This window comes from Hirundo rustica, chromosome 3, assembly GCF_015227805.2.
Source record: "Hirundo rustica isolate bHirRus1 chromosome 3, bHirRus1.pri.v3, whole genome shotgun sequence".
Taxonomy (NCBI): Eukaryota; Metazoa; Chordata; class Aves; order Passeriformes; family Hirundinidae; genus Hirundo; species Hirundo rustica.
The window spans coordinates 30,017,860-30,037,443 of NC_053452.1; the positions used below are offsets into that span (position 1 = coordinate 30,017,860).

At 38.8% G+C, this 19,584-nt stretch overlaps 1 long non-coding RNA gene across 1 annotated transcript; it reads left to right on the plus strand.

The window, feature by feature from the left end:
• Positions 1–6,179: 6,179 nt before the first annotated feature.
• LOC120750399 (uncharacterized) lies at positions 6,180–18,606 on the plus strand. Its single transcript, XR_005699973.2, has 3 exons — positions 6,180–6,722; positions 13,630–13,685; positions 16,751–18,606. It is a non-coding gene; the product is annotated as an uncharacterized LOC120750399 (long non-coding RNA).
• Positions 18,607–19,584: the final 978 nt, after the last annotated feature.

The following is a 19,584-nucleotide window of genomic DNA, read 5'->3' on the forward strand; positions in this document are numbered from 1 at the left end:
CAAGATGTATTCCAAATTCTGAAACAATATGAATTGGGGATTTAAGTATCTAGAGTGATTTGTACAGATGATGTGTAATCTTATGTCTCATTGATTTAACTGTGGACGTTCACTGAAAACAGAAAATGAAAATAGCCCACTTAGTTTTAGTTTTACATCTTTAGGCCTACTGCCCCAGCAATGAAAAAGAAGCACTTCATCTAAGTTTGTGAGTGTTTGAGGTACTCTTATTGAAAGATTTGTATCTCAAATATAGCTATAGAGAGCTCATTATTGATTTATTGATAGATCATATTATATTGCTTATATTATAAACTATTTTATGTATCATGGAGATAGGATATCCTTTGTATGCAAACAGTAGCTGAATCTCAATGACCAAACCTCGTTCTCAGTTTCACTGCTGGGAGTCAGTAGTACCCCTGTTAAAGTTGCCAGAGTATTTCTGACTTTATCTGAAGGCAAATGAGAACAGAATGCATTTTTTTTTGCTGCCTAAGTGGAAAGTTATAAACTTTTAAACAGGGTAGTTCAAGGGAAAAGGTAAGCTAATGCTGACAAGTAATTTGTATATCATACCTAGTAATATGCTTCACACTTTGACACTTAAAATGAAACATATGACCCTGGAACAGTGAAGCTACTTGGACATGTGGGATATAATAATTTTAGAGGTGACAATGGAACAATGAAATCCAGGCCAAAGTTAAGAAAATTATTATTTCAAAGAAGATTTTAAAATTACCTTTTAAACTATCTTTAGTTTAAATGACAAGGATCAGGCAGTCCACCTTATTTTATCTGGTGTAATAGGGACAGCATAAATTTACAATTGAAGTTCCTACAGTAAACTGCTCCTGTATTCTTTTTTTCCTTTACCCTTGTGTGTGTTGCTGTCCGGTGCAGGCACACCCCAGATTTAGGAAAGTGGTTGGGTTATTTGGAATTATGGGATACAGATGAGAAATTACAGGTAGGATCTTTGGGTTTATGAGAGTGAGAAGTGGTTCTGTGTGATATGACCCCCTGCCACCATTCTCCAAGACATTTTACATAAAGTCTGCAGTGACAAACTCTTGTTCTGCTTTCTCAGGAGGTGTGGTTTCCTCAAGTGGCTTTCCCATGAAGAAGGTTCTAACAGCCATCATGGTTGTTATATAATTATATTATGTAATAGAGTAGAAAATCTAGAAAGAATTAGAATAGAAATTCTATCTAATTCTATCTGTTCTAGATAGGAAAGGAATAGAAATGCTTGAGGGTACTTAATCTGACCAAGGATGTTAAAGGCAAACAGTTGTGGTCAACAGCTCGATGCCCAAGTGGAGAGCAGTGATGAGTGGGAGAGCAGTGATGAGTGGGAGAGTAGTGATAAGTGGCATTCCTCAGGGATCAGTATTGGGACTGTTGCTATTTAACATCTTAGTTGGTGACATGGACAGTGGGATTGAGTGCACCCTCAGCAAGTTTGCTGATGACACCAAGCTGTGTCATTTAGTCAGCATACTGGGGGGAAGGGTTACTGTGCAGAGAGGTCTTCATAATCTTGAGAGGTGGGCCTGTGTGAACACCATGAAGTTTAACAAGGCCAAGATCTTGCATGTGACTTGGGGAAACCCCAAGCACAAATACAGCTGAGTAGAGAACATATTGAAACCAGCCCTGTAGATTGGGACCTGGGGATGCTGGCGGATGAGAAGCTCAACACGACCCCAGCCATGTGTACTCACAGCCCAGAAAGTCAACCCTGCCCTGGGCTACATCAAAAGCAGCATGTCCAGCAGACTGAGGGAGGGGATTCTCCCCCTCTGCTCTGCTCTTGTGAGACCCCACTGGTGTCCTGCATCCAGCTCCAAGGTCCCCAGCATAAGAAGGACATGTACTGTTGGAGCAAGTCCAGAGGATATCGACAAGTTAATTGGAAGGCTGGAACTCTTCTTCTGTGGAGAAAGGATGAGAGATTTGGAGTTGTTCAGCCTGGAGAAGAGGAGGCTCTAGAAAGAGCTTCTAGCACCTTTCAGTACCTACATAGGGCTGCAAGAGATCTGGAGAAAGAGTTTTACAATGGCATGGATTGATACGACAAGGGGGAATGGCTTTAAACTGAAAGAGGGTAGGTTTAGATTAGTTATGAGGAAGAAATTCTTTACTGTGAACACCGTGAGGCACTAGAAACAGGCTGCCCAGGAAAGCTGTAGATGCCCCATCCCTGGAACTGTTCAAGACCAGGTTGGATGGGGCTTTGAACAGCCTGGGTGTAGTGTCCCTTTTCATGGCAGGTGGGTTGGAAACCAGATGAAACCCAAAGCATTCCATGATGCTATGATTATATTTGGGATGGTGATGAGACTAAGCCTTCTCAGGGCCCACCTGGCCACACATAATAATTGACAGTCCTAAATCCTTTGTTCAGACAATAATTGAAAGTGGCTGTCATTCTTGGAAGATATTTTATTTTTGCTGCCTTGAAAAGGCAAGAATTTAAATGTTTTCCTGATCTGTGGCCAGAGGCCCTACTTCAGAATCCATTCCTCCTACCCCGCCACCACCCTCAAACCACTGCTGAATATCCTGGTTCGTTGTACGTCTATTGAAAAATTGCAGCAATCTTTATTGTACAGCACAAGGAGAGTGCTGTATAATCAAATTAGAGCAAGGCAAGCACTTCAAGAAAATTTTTGCAAAGAAATACATTTATTCACTTTATTTCTGTTAAGATTAAGTGCAGGTCTCTTGTGTATTTGCTTGGTGTTACCACCTGATTATTTTGCATCTGGCACAAACTTGAAAGGCAAATTTCAAAGCCACATGCATACATTTTTACAAAATTCAGAAATTTAAATACTTACATGCTAATATTTGCATTGCAAGTGATCATCTAATCAAGAAAAATGAATCATTAACCTCTCTAAGATATTCAGGTTGAACTTCAAAATATTTGTGATCAATCTTAGACTTCAAAAGATGTGAAATAATATCATTACAATAAAAGTGTTTCTAAGGCAAACAAAATTTCATTATAAGTATTTAGCTAGGAGGTTAAGGAAGTTCTTTTCAGCACATATACCAAATAATAAAAATAAAACATACGTATACTATCTTCCCAAGTATTGCCACAATCAAGATGTAAAAAACAGAAATAAGGAGGGAAGTATTTTAGCACATATAATTCACCTACTATTTTGAGAATGACTCCTGCTGACATCTATTGTTCTTGATTTTTGTGATTCTAAGTTTAAATTTCTTCATGTCATGCAATATCTATCATGTCCTTTGGGAGCTTATTCTCCAACCTATTGGACCAGAAAAGAAACATTTTTTTACAGATTTGCTGACTGAATTATCCTCTGCTCAGTATTATTCAGTGACAGTGGATTATATTTCCTTTTACAGTCTTAAATAATTTATTTGTCCTTGTTATTTACAGTCTTTGCCTGGCATAACCTCCTTTCATCCTCCTATTCAGTTTTTTAATATTTTTTTTTTTTCGTGAGTCCATCTGTGTCTTAATCATTTGTTGTAGCATTTCTCTGAGTCCTTTCCAATTTACTGGCATCTTTCATGCTCTAAAAGGCTTGTGACTTTATACAGTGTTTTTAGGGCAGGCAAACCCTTCATCAATTTAATGAAGCCTCTTTGGTACAATGCTCTTGGCTTTCAAACACACAGCATCTACCCTGGCTTTCAGGACACCTTCAAATTCTAGTGCACAGGCAAGTGTGGTATAGGGAAAGGAATGAACTGACAAAAGGGTCTTTGCCCTCTGGAGACTCCCTGCTCAAATCTGGGATGAACATTGTCAGTTCTGCCAAGCTTGCACCTCCCAGCTGTTGCATATAATGTTCTCCAGTTTTACATGCATTACCCCTTAGGCCTGTCCCAGGTCAGGGTGGGCCATTGGCAAGTATATTACTCCTCTTCTGTTACCTGTAGAATGCCACAGGTCCTCATTTTGTTGTCTTGTTAGGAGGATCATGCTTCAGAACTAGCTATCTGCACACCTCCCTTAGCACATTTTATTATGGATATTACAACATTTTCTGTAAATTGAGATGACAAAACTGGGCATTGTGGTAGAGCTAATAATCTATTACGTATGGCATTGTCTACCTCCTTTATTATCACTCCCTCTGGAGTGATTTAGCCACGTTGCTGGTGCAACACAGTTTTCAAACATTCAGCTCTGGCTTCTCTGTTCTGACTATCAAAATGATTAAATGTTCCTTTTTTTTTTTTTTTTTTTTTTTTTTTTTTTAATTAAAGCTGGGTGATTTTAGGGTTAAAGATAGATGGTGAGGCACTGGTATTCTTGTCCAGCTCCAACAGCTATTCTGCATTGCCATGGGCAAAAACACTGTCATGGGCTAGTACAGTTTTGTTTCTACTTATAGAGAAATGTAGAATGTATTTCCCAGTCAGGACCTAGGAATTTCTTTAGAACGGACAGGGACCTATCAGAGTGTTGGTTGGAATATTGGCATCTGTTTTGACCACTAAAAAATGTCAGTTACGACTTTGGGAAGCACTATATAAAACCCCTTGATTTCCTGCAGGTTAGCCTTTTTCCCTTTGGCCAGAGAGAGACAGGTAACATCGAGCTGGGCCTGCTGCTTCCGCCTTTTGGGGGGAGCTGCCTGAGGACTGGCCGGATTCCATCGGCTCCCGGGTGGTAGGGGGGGAAGGAGAGGTTGCTGCTTTACAACAGCTACTTCCTCCAAACTTCCCCGGGGCAGGGAGGGATCTCTTCCGGGCCCCTGATAAGAGCTGTGGGCCCCATTTAGGCCTAGTCTGCCCCGATTTACACCGAGGGCTGGGCTGAGAAGGCATTTATGATCCTGCCTGTTTTTTTTGATTCTGGACTCCCCGGGTGCTCTGATCTCTGATCTTTCTGTGTGAGTTCTTTCCTCCCCCTCCAACCAGCACGGCCTTGAACATCTAACACCATGAGCTGCAGTGAGAGAGAAAAGACTCTGGGCAGATTTAACCCTTTCCTAGCAACATGAAGCTTCCAAAGCCTAATCCTTCCCTGAGAGAGAAAAGGAGACACAGTGAACATAAAGAAGAAACCGCATTAAGTCAGTGGAGCGAGAGTGAAAAGACTATTGGGATGGGCTTGAGGAGTTCGTTGTTCTGTTTGTTGTTGTTGTTGAGCCATGGAAATGAACTCTAGATTATCCCTTTAAATCATGGGAAAGATATGCATTTGGGGAGATGATTGTTTAGATTTGTGTGTGGATTTGAGCAAAGGTGTATGTGATGGACTAAGTGATATTAATCGTATAAGATGCTTGAATAGAGATAGAGATGAGAAGTTCTCTGCACCAATGAAGAAGTGAGAAGATATCTCTGTGCCTTGAGATGAAGAATCCTTTGCCTTTAGAGTTATTCATCTTGAAAACCTGACACCCCAATATGCAAAAGTCTAAGACCCATGACCCATGAGCAGCTTGGGAAACTGCTAATGGGAGGGGTCACAAACACACGTTTCTCTGGGCGGCTGTTTTTGGGACAGTTATGTTCTAGGTTGTCAGTGGGATCCATGACTCTAAGAGAGACTCTTCTCCTAAAGAATTGATGAAAGACTATTTTCAAATGGTGAAACTGACTGAAAATTACAGGTTTTATCTCTTTATGCTGTTTTGTAGGAAAGTTAACAGTTTGTAGTGGGAGGGAAAAGTGTTTTTGGAGTTTCATTCTTTTTTGTTTTAGTTTTTTTCCCAACTTTTTTTTTTTTTTTTTTAGTATGTGTCAATAATATTATTTGTTCATTTTTAAGCTTGAGCCTGCTTTGCTTTTCTCCTAGTCTTTCTCACACAGAAAAAAGAGTGAGCACTAAGACCACTACACTAAATTTAGCAACCAGAATTTGGCAAACGTGAAACCATGACACACTTCTACAATAAAATATTGAAGTTATATAGTCCCCAAAGACTCTGAGATCTCTAAGGAGGAGGTGTGGCAGACATTCAGATTAGCTACTGTTGGAAATTTCTTTGAGAGTTCCTGTCACTCTTGGATGTAGGAGAAGGGAGTACCGATGACCTTGTCTGTGATAAATAACAGCTGTGTTAATTACCCAATACAGCCTTGCCACTGATGAGTCACAGCAATATCCAATAAAGATAAGTGTAATTAAAGGGAGTGGGTTAGGTGGTGAGAGAAAATCATGAAGGAGAAGGATCCTCGGGAGAGAGGGTCGCTGCTGTAAGGTCAGTCTGGCTCTGCAGTTAGAGCCTGTTGTTGGAACCTGCAGTCACAGTCTAGCCAGGTAAAAGCCTGCAATCAGAGTCTGTAAACTAGTGCATGCAGTCACAGTTTAGCGGGAAATAACCAGCAGTCAGAGGCTGCAAGGGAAACCTACAGTAGGAGCTTGCTGCAGCCGGAGTCAGGATGGCTAAGCTGTAAAGAGGAATAAACCAGGCCCCTTTTCATGCCTTGATAAACAGGAAGTCTGTGTCTTGGCTTATTTCTACTCTCTAACAAGAGGGCTGCTGCAACACTTGCATTTTAATTGTAGCCAACATAAGATGGTTGGTGATTAATACAACCCTCATGGACATGCTTATAGTGGCAATGTGCAAGAGGACATTAACAGGAGTACCAAGATATCTGGTAGGGTCAAAGAAAAGGGTGGAGGGTGTGACAGCAGCTGAGACTAAGCTGTTCATTGGTGAAAATCCTGAACACTCAGGAGATGGATCATTCACAGGACCAAATATATGGTAAGCTGGTATTTTATGTTTTAGTTTATATCCTGGTGCCTTTTAATGAAGGCTTTGAACATCAGCTCTGACTCAGATAATACTTTGGTTTTCTCATGCTGCAGTGAGAAACTTTCCTCCACAGCCAGTTACTGTAACACATCTCACTTTTGTGAGCCCCTGTCATCTCACTTCAAAAAGAAAAGACATTATTTTAAGTTGTCATTCCTTTCAGTTTATCTCAGAACTCCCATTAATTAGAATTTTTAAAGGACAAAAATTGGTAACTGTGATAATTTCTTATTCAAAACAATGTTTTAACTATGATCAATGTTGGGAATGTATATATTAGTATAATAGAAGTATTCTATTTAATTAAAAAGAAAATTCTCTGTATTTTCTTCCTTTGGATATGTTCTCTCATGTCCAGCGCGCCCACTCTCAATGTATATGCAGAAGCATCCATCCCTGTTGGTTCTGGCAAGGACTTTTAAACATGGGTTTTCTTTTTTTCCCCAATGGATAGTGCATATAGGAAAGGAAAAGATTTCACAAAAGAAGTCTTTGTAAGTGGGTATTAGATAACCTCATGGCTTAGCCTGTAAGACATTGTATCTATACTCTCTGGAAAAAAGGAAATGCTGTGAGCCCATTTTGCTCTTCTTAGAGCAAGAAAGACGCCACTGGCTAATAAAGAGAGAAAAATAAGATACCTATAGGCTGATAATGTTGTCTAGAGAGGTTTACATTGAATTAGAACACCAATGTCCAGAAAGGAAGGAAAATCTTTCTTCCTTCCCCCAGTTAAAAGGAATTGTCTTCCCTTAATGTCCTTTGCAACTTAATTGATAAATCCTTTCTCCTTCAACCTAATTTCACTAATGGTTAGTATGTATGTCACATCCCTAGCATTTGCTCTCTGTGCTGAAGTAGAGAAATATTCAGAAAATGAAAACTTACTGAAGACAAGAAAGATTCTGAAAGGCAAAAGAATCTGCAAGCTTATCCCATTTACCTGGATGTCCCAAGAGTGCAACGTTTGAATGGATGTGTGAAGATTTTCTGGAGGCATTCCAGCATGACTGGGTTTTGCTTAGGCAGAGACCAGGCACTGATGTATTTCTGTGCTGATCAAAACTAAAAAATAATGTAAGGGGGAGGTAATACAAGTCTTTGTTTTTGTTTGTCAACCTCAAAGCAGCTTGAAGTTTGGCCTGAATTTTGAATAAATGTTCAGGTTTTGTATTTTATTAATTCAGAACAGTTAATCTAGTCTTAACAGCACATTCCACATTTCCATATAAAAGAGAAGAATTCTGAGGCATGCCCTCCCTACTCTTACTCTGTTTTTTGGCTGCCAGAAGGTCTGGCATAATTATCAGCTCCTTATTTTCTTCTTATTTCTTCTCTTTTTCTATCCAGATTGAAAAGATTGGTGCATGCTCTCTTTTCATTTGTTTTTCTTTACCAGGCAATGTCCTGGATACAGAGAAAAGCTGTAGGATAAGTCTGGGGAGATTTTTTTTTTTTTTTTTTTAACTGGAAGTATGTGTGTAGCTAACTTTAAGATATTCAGAAGGACTCCTGGGACAGAGTCCCTCACTAGATGCTGGGAGTACCCATTCATTACTGTGAGTACACTGTAGGTATCGGCTTCCTTTTGTCTGGCAGATTATTGCTGCTACCCCCCAGTAAATGGGCCAAAACAGTCTCGCATTGAAAGCCTGAGTATCTGAGCAAGGACCCTCACCACAGAACTGGGACCATTCACTGCTCAGTCATGTGTGGGACCCTTCTCTAGAACCCTCTTTCATTTTAACAACAAGGCCACTGACACCTGCTTTGAGGTGACACAGTGAGGACAAGGCAACTGCGGCTCTTCAGGGAAGGTTGTTTAAAAAGAGACCAAGAGTAGGCTCGTGCATAGGGATACCCAGCAGCAGGAAGCTCTCCTCTGTGAGAGCAGAAGACAAGGAGCCAGGAACAGCCCCTTGAAGAGAGCACATGGGGCAGAGCAAACAAGGTTTTGCCTCTGCCTAGGGATGTCTGTCATTGTACAAGCATCAAGAGGGCTACGCTGACATCCATGCTGTTTTAATCCTGTGCTCTGCATTAATAACCTGACTCTATCTAGGCACCTTCCCAGGAGCCTTTTACAAATATGACCAGGAAAAGCCTATGCATGTGTGCCAGAGTGGTATCCTGCCAACGTGAGAGCAGTTGCTGCATAACTGAGATGACAAAACCTGCTTTCAGCTGCCAAACAGCTTGGGCTGGCTGAATCTCTGTGGGGGCTGGAGTCCCAGCAAGCAGGCTTGCGGATACTCCATGACTGCTGTAATTCAGACACCCAGCAGACATTTCCAGTGAAAAAATCTGATTTAACATGGGAATTACCTGCTAGAGCTGCACTGGAAAATGTCAGGGAAGATGAGTTTTGGCTAATATGCTCAGTACACTTGGTAAAGGGCAAGGCAAGCTAAGGCTAGGCAGACTAATAGTTGTGATAGTGTATCATGTATCCATGATTACTTTTGCTAGTCTGGGAGAGATATATACTTATTTATGCCAAGATAACGAGTGACTGAGCTCTCATTTCCCTTGCTGTTGGTCTCAAGAAGATTGGACTTGTTTTGTTCCTACTGCTGCCTGCAGATTTAGCTGTGAAAAAGCAGATGACAGAAGTCTGGATTTCAATAGTGAGCAGAGCTCCCATATGAAGTACAAATATTTCAATGTTATAATTAGAGCACACTAAGGGAGTGCGGTGAGCAAACCATTTTTATTAGTATCATTAAATTGCTTGTTTTAGGAGGAAAAAATACAAAATGTACTTTTTAATGTTTTAATTGCCTTCTGATATACTGCAGTAGGTACATAGAAAAGGTAGAATGAACAGAGACTAGAGCTAAAAGGAAGCTGGAAGCCATCTCAAGAGGCATTCTTAGCCGATCCTTTAACTCCAAAGCAGAATCAGCTATATTTAAAGCAATCCTGTCAGGCATTTGTGTTATCTGTTCTTCAAGAAATTCAAAGAAAAGATAGAACTGCTTCCTATGGGAAACTTCTCCAGTTCTTAACTAAGAATACAATTAGAAAGCTTCTCTTAGTTACTAAGGAATTTCCTCCTGCCCTATCTACCAGGTGCCCAGACAGATTAATCCTTTATTCCTTGCAGGATGGTTTTGTATTCCACATTACATTTTTGTATTTTTTTTTTTTTTTATGACATGAATAATTTCTTTTTCCCTTAATTTTTTCTCCTTTGGTCTTTGATTCCTTTGATGGGGTTGTATTATTTAGGTTTCTGGCCTTCTGAATCTCCTTGCTATTCTCAGACAGAATGTTCCCTGCTCTTCTTGAAATACAATGCCTGAAACAAGAGTCAGTATCCCACATGAGGTCTTATGTATAGAAGGGTTATGTATTTTATGTATTTTCAGTTATAGAAAATTTCCTTGTTCCTACACTTAATGGTGACATTAAGCGGAACTTTTTATTTCCATAATATGCCACAATTGATTAGAATTCCCTTTGTGACCCACTGCCACAAATTGACCCATCCTAGAAACATCTCTTGGCCAGTTGTTCTGTCCTGTCTGAAGTCTTGCCTAACTTGCAGGACTGTCTTGCACCTGAGTTCATTGAATTACACATATTAATTCTAGACTGATTTTTCTTTTTGCAAAGATCACTTTTTATTCTGTTAGTGTTTTCTAAAGCACTGCAGCCCTCCTCAGCTTTAGGTCATCTGCACATTTAGCAAGTGGATTCTGTTCCATTACTGGGTCTATGAAAGGAAGCAGATACAGCAGAATAATACTAGACTCTCTAAAACAATACTTGAAATGTGATCTAGTATGACAGAGGACTACTAATTGGTTTTGCTAAGATAGACCTGGAATAATGCATGACCACTGCTTAATGTCATGAGCCTACCTCTCAAGGAAAATCTGATATATGCTCGTTTCTCAAAATGAACCTGAAACAAACATATTGTTAAAAAGTCAATTATAAGCATTGGACTAAACTAATTCAAGCTAACTGATCTTTCTTCCCCAAAGTGGAAGTGAACCTTCACAGTTTTGGACAACTTTGTAGATCTCAGACTGGAAGAAAATGGAAATTTGCCAATATATCCTAAATAAAACAAAAGTGAAAGAACACTGATTTAATTCCCTTCTTACTTTGGGCTGCATTTCTTTAGCTAGCCCACAAAAATGCAAGGAGACACTGACAAAACTCATCCTAGATTAAGCCAAGGTACAGAATATTGAAGTAAGGAGATGTTAGCATATGCTGCAGCCAAAGACTGGGATGAGCTCAGGCTCCTTGGTCATCCCCTCACCTAAATGCAGAGACTGGGACTCAGTTCACTTTGTCCTCATTTCAACCCCATCTTCTCCTGCTTCTTCATCCACAGTAAGTGGAAGAAAAGAGATTTCTCCCTTGGGCGGATTTTTATGGGTGTTGAAGTGAACTTGCAGCCTGAAGTTTGTCCTTGCTCTGTTTTTGTGTGAGATCTCTCACCATCACAGCAAATTTGATTTGCAAGAGCAAGTACAGTGCCCAGTATTTTTAAGTTCCTCCTAAAAGCAAACATAACTATGTAAGGAAGATCATCCTGTTGCCATTACACTACTTAAAATTATGGATCAAGTTTGACATAAGGGAATTAAAGGAGGGAATATAAATTGTCCCTTCTTTAGTAGCAAAAAAAAAAAAAAAAAAGCCAAGCTACCTTTTGAGGTATCCTTTATACATGTATGGATAACAAAACTCCAAGTAATGATCTTCAAGACTCTGGAGAAAGTTTATGGGGCATGTCTCCAGTCAGTGTTGCTGCAAACAAAACATACCCCTGGAGCCTTTCAAACTTTCCTTGCAGGGACTGACAGCTATCAGCTTCTTAGAAGCAATATAGGGAAGGGACTGTGTACCAGAATACAACACCCCCGTGTGCTAGTTCCTATTGTTTCACTGAAATATAGAAGGGAAAAGACTTAGAGGATCACTTAAAGGAGTTAGACAAGTTTGAGTATCAGGATTGCAGCTGAAATGTGAATTTTTAGTGCTTGTTTCAGAACTGTGGTTTTTTTCCTCTCCTATCGTTTAGTAACAATTCTACAGTTGCCACAAGGGGAAGATGGTTCATAATTCATTACCTAAGCTCTTATCTGATTAATTTTTTTCTTATTGTTAAAGTTTCATTCTCGTCCTGTTTCCCGGAGTTTCAGACAGAGCTAACTGTTCTCAAGGGAGATTAGCAAACTGGTCCATAAAAACTAAGATTGGCCCTGAATTCTAATCCATCCAAACCTACTGACATTTTAAAGATGTTTAAAGGTTTAGGGATGTTTGCATGGTCGGAGCTCAGCTATGCAGAAGACATTTTTACTAGCACGGCACTGGCGGTCTTGGTGGATGGGATCCAGCTGGGGAACAATCTTAGAAAAAAAATTGGATAAATTTAAACTCTAAAGATATTGAGGATGTGCCCAACAGTCAATATGAAGCCTTCTGCTTCAATAATTGCTGCCATCGTGAGAATGGCACTAGCCAGAATCAAAACCCTCCCCCATGACTAAACCTAATATTCCTAAAGAAGAAAAAACAGGCTAAAGCACCAAACCTCAGGTAGATTTCCCATATGATGGAGGATCCTAGGAGTTTACAAGGGACTTCACTGTTGCTTGTCTTGCTTTACTTGGTAGGAACTCTAATACTAGGCAGTGTCAAATCTGACCGGAGGTTGCTTTGGCTTGAGAGTGAAAAACCTGACAGTGAATGAGGCCTTTACTTGGGCTAAATATGAGCAGCTTCACAAGAGTCCATGGCCACTAATCTCTCCCTCACATGGTCTGCATGGTCTCTGTTAGGAATAAAGCACATCACAGAGGGTCTGTGTAACATTTCACATCTGCAGCAGAGCACAGAAAGGCAGCTGTGTCTCTACAGAGGGGAAGGATGGCTTCACTTACAGGGACAGCACACAGAATGAACAGACCTCACTTCTTTTCGGTACCATTAGTTGCATACCCCCCAGTAAGTAATGCTAATTTATACAAAGCTGCCTAATGAAATCAGTGTCCATGCAATGATCTTATGCTTTACAACTGCTGCTTAAGGCTATTTGATCATACTTTCCAAAGGTCAGTGAACAAAATCATAGCTGAAAGGAAAAAGGACTGGGGTAATTTGCTCTGTCCAATAAGAATTGTGGTGACCTTCCTTTTAAGATGACCTTAACCTGGTTATTATTGATATGCTTGAAGTTTTCTCTAAGCACAGGTGCTTTTCTGTGATGCAGGTGAAGAATTACAGCTTTCTTTGCACTTCCAACTGCAAGTGTGGCTTCTTTTTCAACTGACTTAGGTTGAAAAGAATGGCTCCCTCTTTACAGAAAATAAATTTTCAGCATCAATGACAAGAAAATCAGTCATAGTATCTCCTGGCAAGGCTGCTGTTGGAGGCAGATCTGACACTGAGCAACCACCCCTCAGTAGGAGGCCCTGTGCCTAGGCTGGGAGCTGCACCCAGGCCCAAGCAGGAGCTATGAATAGCTGCATGTACACTTAGTTTTGATTATGTCCCGTGGGAAATTACATGCTTTGTCCAAGGGATCACAGATGAAGTTCAGAAAAGGTTATTTTGGAGCCCCTCCAACCCTTGTGCCCAGAGCATGTGACAGTTGAGATCTATCATTGCTAAATGAATGCATGGCAACATCACAGTGGGAATTAAGCCAGATGCTTTGTTGAAATTTTTCCTGCATGTGGCTAAAAGCGTAGCGCAGCCTCTTTTGTTGTTGTTGTTGTTGTGTTGTCTGCACCTGATCTTAGATACTACAAATTTCTTGGTGATTTGTAAAGCTTGAAGTCTGAGTTGCTATAACCATTTTTTTTTTTCGTATCTTTGTGACTTACAGAATGGAATCGTAATGCTACTGTGTCCATAGGAAAGCTACTGGTTGTTTTTTATGAGGTAAGTCAGTAGTTTGGAATTTGTGAGCTACAGGTGTGGTCTGTTGCTTTGTGTTTGACAAACCTCTCTAGGTAATGGAAACCAGAAGTCATTTCACGCTGAGCAACACAGTACTGTCTGAATCAGCCAGTGGAGATACTTGTGTGTCCTTACAGCCTATAGGGTAAAGCCATGCAGACAGCTTCTTCTGCACACTCATTTCTAGGTGGGTAATACTAAGGGAGACAAACCCAAACTCATAGATAGTAGCTAAAATCTATACAGACATGTAATGATGAAGAAGATCTCAGTGATTTTGGTGAACCATTGAATTTTGATGATTTCCTTGTATCTCTAGATGTCAAATAACCCTAAGAAATGTGAATTTATTTTTATAAAGCTCTTCATCCATGAAATATTCTTCTTTCTCCATAATTTTTTCATATATACATAACCGTTTCAAAGAGTTTGTTTTAAACTTGTGCAATTTCAAGCGCATGTTTCAAGCTTCTGGATGTTAATACTAGCCAAACAAGTAATGATGATGATGGTGATGATAATTTATCACAAAGTCTGTTGTGTTTCTGTTCTGTTCTTCAGCAGAAAGTTCTCACAGAAACCAAGCAGCAAACTGTCTGTGGAAAATCTCTTTTAAGCCACTGATGCTGGTCTCCTCTGATAAGAAGTGAGATTCCTGCGGATGTGCAGTATGGGGAAGTCTTCCAATGTGGTTATGCAAGTTTAGAGATGAACAGAGGGTAGCAATATTTAGATCCTAAAAAAGAGAGAAAAACCACACTCTTGAAAAATGGTGTCTTTAAAAAGACTGAGTCAATATTAAAAGTCTACTTTTTTGGCTTACCCACAGACCTTTCACAACAGTTACAAGACATTTACTCACAGTAGATTGAGACCATCCTATCTGAGGGCATATTTCTTAATTTGTAGCACCGTCTCAGCCTTTATACCCTGCATATATTGCACAGATAGGGATTAGCACAGCCTAGATCTCAAAATCAGCCTCATTCAAAAGGGGTGGGAGGATTTAACTTTGAAATAAAATACTGTATTATGAGGCTTAGGGGTCTTTATATAAAGAATGAGAAGTCATTTCCCAGGACAAAGAGATTGGATTATTAATGTGTTTAAATGCAGTATAGATAGGTACAAAATACCCTGTTTTAAATTAATTTCTGACACATCATAATATGACTGATGATCTCTAGCTTCATAAATTCAGATCAGTTCAAGATGTGAGCTGAGTGTCTTAAAAATGGAATGCTGGTCAAAAATACTGAAACTAATATCTCCAGGTGGTTTCCATCCTCAAATCTCTTCATTCAAATCATAACTTTCCTGGAAGTTGTTTTAGGCTGCCAATAATGTCTTTCTTTTTGATTTTGAATTTTTTAATTGGATAAAATAATTTTCAGTTTGAGGAAAAATGCAAGAGACTGTATCTTTCTTTTCATATTTTTTTTCTCTGCTTTTGTGATTTTATTATCTGCTACATGGATGGGTTAGCTCCAGACTAAAAGAAAATATGTACGTTCTTTGGATGATTAAGTTAAAGGCTGGATAAGAAGGAGGTGACAATGATTCTAAAGGGATTATTAAAGCAATGTACAGGTGATGTAAATATCAGATATATGTAGAGAAAACAAATGGAAAAATTGAAAGCTGGAGTAGTAACGGAAGGCAAAGAAGGAAAGATAGAAACTGAATGAGGAAAGTTGTAGATAATTCATGGAAATATAATTGCAAATATGCCCTAATACTTATACTCAAATGTTCCATGTTAAAATTGTGTAGGAAACCCTAACCAGTATTTTGTAGAATATTGTTTGCTTTGACTTCACAGTCTTCGTATGTTTGCATCAGTAATGTACAATTCATAATCTGCCAGTCCTATATAAAAGAGGATTTTGAATAGAATATAGAACTGCAATTTGTGGAAAACCTAGAAAACACACATTTTAAAAGTTTATTTTTACAAAACCAAACATACAGCTAAGAGATTTTTTCAATGATCCATGTCCCTTTTTTCCTAGTTTGGGCTCTTTCTTTTTCTTGTTTGACACATCTTATTTAACTTTATTTGTATTGCCTCATGTTTCAAAGGAATGGGTTTGAAATACCCTTTCTCTGCATTTTTTAGACAGAACAAGAGGAAAAGAGAAAAGATTTGTTGAGATTGAAATCATCCAGTCAGAAACCACAAACAAGAGTGCCCTTCCTGCATCATACCTGGGATACTTCTCCCAGAAAGGATGGTGAAATGCTGGACATGTGCTTCAACTCCTGAGACACGTGGAGTTGCAGGACATCCAGGCAGTTTTTCAAGGACAGTCTTCATGGTCTTAGAGCATTCACCACTTAAAACACACTTAATCTTAAATAAGGCCTGGTAAGGATATTCAAATTAGTGGTATTTTGTGCAGCAGGCAATTGAAATTTTCCCTTTCCTCTACTTTTCCTCACATTACTTATGCCAGCTCAAAAGGTAGGAAAAAATGTGGAAGAGAATTTTTTTTCTTTTTAATCAAGGTTGAGACTAGAAGAGAGCAGAACTTGGTGAGGATTTGCCTTGTGTCTGCTCTTAACATTTGGCAAAAATAGTTCCCACTGTGAGAAATTTTAAACGGGCAGATTTCCAAGCTGCAGATCCTGAAGGTCTGGATATACTGGAAGGATGAAATTTGGTTTGGTTTGTTTCTGTGAGTTTTTTGGGTAGAACAAGGAATGAAGAAGGGAGTGGTTTGTATCTTCTTACTGGTTTTTATGGCTTTAAAATGATTCGTGTATAGGAGAGCAAGAGAAGTCCATTAAACCCCTGTGGCAAAAATACAACAGACTTTGAATCTGTTAAGAAACCAGAGATTGCAGGGTATACATGGACTGAAATACTTGTACCAGTGCATGACATGGATTATTTGAATTCCAGCTTTCAGGAAACTTTTTGCTTCATCTAAACTGTTTCAAAGCAATCCCTTATCCAAAGAAACTTGGACAAACAAAGCCTGTAACAAAAGATGGCCAAAATCTTCTCAGATGAGATTACTCCAGTCTTCTTTGCTTCTTTACAGTTTGACAGCAACAGAAGCAACTCAAAACAGAAGAGTGTCATAATTGCTTTATGCCTGCACTTCCCTGGCTCCTGCATATGAAGTTTGCACAGAGAAGCTGAGTCAGCACTGGCAGAAACTGATGTGACTGCAGTTCATCTTTACCAAGCTTACTGTCAATTCTGTTAATAGCAACATTAGTGTTTCAAAAATTCATTGAAAAGGCATGAGGGACATCTGCTCTCTACACGCTCTCCTTTTCCTGTCCTAGCTGGCAGGATCAGATTCTTAGCTGGCGTAAAGTGTTGTAGGATCACTGATACCAGTGAAGTATTCTTTACTCCATCTAATGAGCTGATTCAAAGGCACTGAGAGAAGAGAGACAGAACTCATCTCACAGAACACTAGAATATGCAAAAGTTACTGATTTCAGCCATCTGCTTTATAAAAAATATTAACAGAAAGCAAATATCACAAGCCATTGCTTAAATTTGCAGTCACACAAACTAGGGAATTCTACCCATTTTCAGAGTCCAGACATGTTTAAAAAAATGCAGACCCACTCTGAAGAGAGTGTCGAATTTATTAAAAATGTTTTGTGTAATGATCTATGCTGATGGCTCCCAGATCAAAGTCTTGCAAAACATATGTGGCAATTATCAAGCCTGCTGTATCAGCAGCTTTAAACATAGCGTTGATCATAGTTGTTGCTGAAATTTAGATTATTGGTTTTACTACTGCAGTATTTGGAAATCTTGCCAATAGGAAGTACATTGATAAGTTGTTATTTTGCTGTTATCATAACAGAGGTGTCAAAATTAAACAAGAATAAATTAGGATAACAAATATATTAACATTGAAGAGATTCATTAAGTTTAGCTCTCAGAAAAAAAAAAAAAAAAGAAATCAAGGAATTTACCTATATTTCTTCAGGATCTATGAAGTGGTATTCAGGGTTGCATCAAAAGTCTATGCAGCCCCAAATGTTCTTTCCTACAGGGATCAGCTGCAAGTGTATAAATGTAAGAAATGGAAGGAAGTAGAGAGAGTGATTCTTTGTTGGTGCCCTCAAGCCACCTTCTTTAGAACTGACAGGTGCTAGATGTTGTACCCCTTCCATCACATTCAACACCACGCCAGCAGATCTTTCCCCAGGAGCTCTCTGAAACAGTTTTGAATATGTTTAAACTCTCGCTCACCTCTGTATCTTGCAATAATGAGTTCTGCAATTTATTTGTAAGTTGTGTAAAAGCAGTTTTATCTGTTGTTTTTCCTAATATAAAACATTGGAGCACCTCTAGTTCCTACACTCATAATAGCTTGCAATTACTTCCTGTCTGCTAGTTAAGACTGTGTAGACCTATTTGCTGACTTCCTTCAGTCCCGCCTTTTCCAAGATGAAGAAATGCAGGCTATATGCACATGAAATCTGTTCTGTATTTCTAATCACCCTTACCATGACTTCAAAACTACACTAAACTGTTTTCCAAATTGATTGAATTGTATTGTGTTCAAGATGTGAGCATGCCATGGATTTATAAAGCGGTGCAAAGATACTTTTTATTCTGTTCTCCATTCAGTTCCTAACAACTTCAAATATTAGATTTGCCTTTATGAAAATGGCAGAACATTGTGCTAATGTTTTTAAAGAAGCAGTTAAAGATTTTCTGAATGGTGATAGATAATTTAGAAATCATCATAGTTTATGCCAGTTTACACAGGAATTTTCCGTTTTGTTTTACTCTGCATTTCTTCAAAATCTCAATATTTTCTACCATTCTGTTGACTAGGCAAATAATTTAATAAAAATAATACTTGGAAAAACTGTAGCTTGTAAAAGTAAAAAATAAAGAGTGAGACTTTTCTGAGTCAAAATATTTCAGTCAAAAATTGCATATTAACTTTTTGATGAGAGGATGTTTAGCTGTCTCTTTGAGTCACTGAAATGTTTCTTTGCAATTTGAGCATAAGGTCATTTTTTACTCTTTTCTTTCTCTCTGATAACATTCTCCTGGACAAAGATTACTGTATCAAGAAAGTTGTATCTGAGAGAATTTGCAGACGAAGGTCTGCAGGTGAATAGTGTTGGGTTTGATCAAAAGAAAATGCATTCCGATTTGCTGTTATGAGTTGTAGACTTTGGAATTTGCTTGTGTTCCTTGAAACAAACAAAAAAACCCCATTGATTTATATCAATCAATGCTAAAGAACAGTCTAAATTCTGACTCTCAAACGTTCTTAATGAGTGACTTAACAGCAGCTCAAGACTAGGACTCTAAAGGCTTATTCTGATGCTGAACTTAACATGTTGTCAGCAACCTACTCAAAAAGTGTAAAGTTAAATAGCTGCAGAATTGGCTTTCAAGATTTTTTTGCCAGCTTTATTCTGCGTCAAGCAACAATAAATTTGAAGAATGGGTTGCCCGGTGCTCAGGCAGGAAAAAATAGCAAAATAAATCAGAAACGTTTTTTCCTAATACTGACTTACTCAACTGTAATAACATTATTCATTTAATATTCCATTCTGAATATAGACAGATAGATAAGAGATTAATTTTATACAATTATTCCACATCTTTCAGTGAAGGTCTACTTATATGGGAGAATATAGATGAAGGAGTATTTTCATAATTTCATCCTTAAGTCTTTGAGTAGGGCTGAAGAATGAATGCTGTGAAACATTTTCAAGACAGGACAAAAGAGTTTTTTCCTCATTTTGAAATGCACAGAAAATTTAAATTAAAAGAAACAGATAATGGAAAAATACTATTTCCCTCCTGCTTTGGTTAGTTACAGTTGTCACCAATGATGTCTTAATGTTCTTGGCAATTTAGATGATAATAAATGCTACAGTC